Raw genomic sequence first — 3,714 nt, 5'->3', positions numbered from 1 at the left:
CCGTGGTGAGCAGTGAGTTTGCCATGAAGAGCGTGGGCACACGCACCACCCTCCCTCGTGGCCCGCCGCTGTCCCGCGCGGACCTCCGACCGCAGCTGCAGCGCCGAGCGGCTCCACCCGAACCCATCCACATCCGAGGGCTCCAGCGACGAGAGAGGAGGCAGCAGCACCACCACTGACAGAGGTATGGCTCTGCAAAACATCGAAGTCACATTTATTAGACCCCCTGTTAAACATTTGATCCTGAAGCTCTTTTGAAAAGCAGGGTTTCTACTTTATATAATGAGATTTCTGTCATAGGCCCAGTCCTAGAGCGGGGACAGCTCAACATGGAGAGGGTTCCTGCTAACCTGGACGCTCCTTGAAGGAACTGCAGCGGGGCCGGCGGGACGGGCACAGATCCGGCAGAGGAGTATCTCTGGATTGCTTTGCGGTAATGTTGTGGGTCACGGAGCGGAGAAGAACCATGATGGTGCAGCACCGCCTGAAAAGCAGAGATGGAAACTCAGCAAAAGGACGGTCGCACACCTCCCAAAATACTCACCGTCTCTGGAAAACTGGAGCAGGTACAGTACTTCTCCTCACATCTACAGCTCTCTTTTAAAGATCTAAGTGCGAAGCCTGAAGGGCATTGTGCAAAAGTGGCGGGTTCTGAATACACTTTTGTTATTTTAAGGATGGGAAAAACGCTCTGTGCACCAGGTGCATTGTCTAAAATGGTTGCCCTAACCCAGGGGTCGGGAACCTTTTTCAGCAAAGAGCCATTTCTGATTTGTTTTATCAAATGATTTTAAAGAGCCATTGGGGGGTGTTGTATATAACAAAACCTTTATTTATTAATAAACAAACCTTTGTTTATATGTCATGCACAAATCAAAAATAAACAAATATAACACATCATAATGTATGGACAAAGGACAATATATAGATTTTTTTTTCTTTTTGCCATCACCACTCATGAATGTTGTTTGAATTTACATGCACGAGAAATGTAAGTGCTTGCCCCTTTATTAGTGTCACGATTCAAGTTAAACCACCAGCATCACATATGCGCACTGGTTAAAAAGTAATTTTATTGTAAACTGAGGTTCTTATTCATTTTGCTGTAGAAAATACAATAAAAGGGAATTGTAATTGTATTTTCAAAAGGAAACTGATTTCTAGTGACAATTTTTTAAACTTTAAAATATTATTGAAGAGAGACAGCTGGAGAGCCACATATTTTTGGCCAAAGCGCCACATGTGGCTCTCGAGCCATAGGTTCCCTACCCCTGCCCTAACCTATTATGCAAAAATCACTTTTCAAAAGGTGTTGTGTGGCAGCAGTGTGTATATATAACCAGGGTCTAATGGTAAACCTTAATTAACTCTGTTTTTGAAAGTTAATGTGCTTGTCCAGAAAATGCTTCATGATTTAAGAATTGTTAGATATTTGGACTAGAAACAAGATTTAAAAAAAATCAAAGTAAGGGTGTTTTCAAACTAGCACGTTTGGTTCACACCCGCGTTCGTTTGACATCAGAGTTCGGTACGTTTAGCTGGTGTGAACTAGGGTTGGCGCGATACCATTAATAAATCTTACAATACTATACCAGCTGAAGCATTACGATACCAAGTAGTATTGCGAAACTGTAATTCATAACTCAAATTATAAAGTAAATTGTCAGAAATACTACATATTTTATGTTATAATAGGCCTACTTGAATTTAATTCATAACTCCCTTAAGGCCAAAAGTATTATTTGCACCTCACTTCACTGTTTATTTTGTAGATAACTGACCAAACAAAAAATACATTAAAATATAAAGACACAATTATGCTGAATGAAATTAGCCTATATGAAGAGGTCAAACTTGTTTCAATGTTGTTTCAAAAAGCGTACCGAGACTTACTTAAAGAGGTGGTCTTGGTACGCTTTCAAGCGAACCCTGGAGCGATTCACTTGTGGTGAGAACATGATCCCGAACTAAAACAGACCCAACCGCCAAAAAGTACTGCCGGCCGCTTTTTTTGGACTAATCCAGCTGCCGGTAGTCTGATGCGCTGTTCCATCTTATGGGGTTTTGAAGGAAAAATATTTGTTGACAGCGCTTTACTAACAGTTATAACAGAGAGAGAGAGAGAGAGGGGCAAAAAACATTACCTGATGATCGTTGGGTAATATTTCCGGAAGATGACCATGACGGCAGTTTAGCTTAAATTAAATCACGCCTCCATCCTAAAGCCTTCGCCCGTTCGCAATGCATTAAAAACACCTGTTTTCCAGCTGCAGTTCATTTTTGAATGTATAGTTTGTCTAAAGTGTTGTATACAAACTATATAGCATACTACTAGCGCAGGGATACAATCAGCCAGTGCAGTACAGTTGTTGTAGCTACTAAAACCATATTAACAGAAACCAGAAATGAACCAATTCAGGTGGTGTTCGACTGAAGCATTAGAAAACGTGTATATATAACCAGCCTCTATGGTAAACCTTAATTAACTCTGTTTTTTGACAGTTTAATGTGCTTGTGCAGAAAATGCTTCTTGATTAAGAATTGTTAGATATTTGGACTAGAAACAAGATTAAAAAACACGTTTGGTTCACACATGGGTTCGTTTGACATCAGAGTTCGGTACGTTTAGCTAGTGTGAACTAGGGTGGCGCGATACCATTAATAAATCTTACAATACTATACCAGCTGAAGCTATACGATACCAAGTAGTATTGCGATACTGTTATTCATAACTCAAATTATAAAGTAAATTGTCAGAATACTACATATTACATTTTACAATACTACAATACTACATTTTCCACATGGGCCACATTAGGTTTACCTTCAGATTACATTTGGCCATAAGTGTCAAATCTTTGCCTTAAATGGCCCATATATGAATTTGAATCTTTGGCTCCCCTTTGCCATTGTACAGGTGGGCCACTTCAGGCTCACGTTCATTTTGTCTGGGCTGAAGGAAGACCACCAATGCTGCATAACTGCCTAAAGTGGCCCATATTCATATGCTATCTGGGTTCCGGCAAATGGTATTTTCAAAAAGGGCCTGTTCACACATGATGAGAAAAGAAGTCTGTATGTGTGAAAGGGGCTCTTGTCTGTTTGTCTCCTCCAAAAGCGACTTCTGCAGGCATCACGTTTTGTTTCTGAACGTTTTAAATATTTTAGCGGCAGATAGACGCTCTCTGTATGTTACTAAAAGATTCAGTAAAAGTAGTTTTTGCAAACTTTTTAAACTATTTGTCTTTTTCCCCCCATATAGAACACCTCTGCTCTGGTCCGACCGTCCGCCTTCAAACCTGTGGTGCCCAAGAGTTTTCACTCCATGCAGAATCTGGTTGGTCAGTCTGGAAGCGGCGGCGGTCGCTCTGCTGGATCGGGCGGAGGCTCGGACGCCCCGCAGTCTCTCTGTGAGCAGGACAGTCCTGAGCGAGACCCTTCAGGGGGAAACGACGGCCAGGGCGGCATGTCTGACTCCGGACGCAACTCTCTGACCAGCCTGCCTACGTATGCAGGTCCCAGTTTGGGCTACGGCCCCGCTCAGGCCCTCGGGCCCCTCAGTGCCTCCACCAGCCACATCAACAGACTGAGCTCTGCCGCCGCTCCGCTGGAAAAAGGGGAAAAACCCAAATATCAGAACGGGCTGAGCGTGTCTGACAGCGGGCAGTCGTCCTCCGGGAAGAGCTGCTTATCGTATCACAGACTCTGGCCATC

General features: G+C 43.1%; 1 pseudogene; it reads left to right on the top strand.

The window, feature by feature from the left end:
* Window positions 1-11: 11 nt before the first annotated feature.
* LOC130220546 (leucine zipper putative tumor suppressor 3-like) lies at window positions 12-3,708 on the top strand (annotated as a pseudogene).
* The last annotated feature ends 6 nt before the right edge of the window (window positions 3,709-3,714 follow it).

The sequence above is a fragment of the Danio aesculapii genome, unplaced genomic scaffold, assembly GCF_903798145.1.
Source record: "Danio aesculapii unplaced genomic scaffold, fDanAes4.1, whole genome shotgun sequence".
Taxonomy (NCBI): domain Eukaryota; kingdom Metazoa; phylum Chordata; class Actinopteri; order Cypriniformes; family Danionidae; genus Danio; species Danio aesculapii.
The sequence above is the reverse complement of the archived record's forward strand: the minus strand, read 5'-3'. Positions and strand labels throughout refer to the sequence as shown.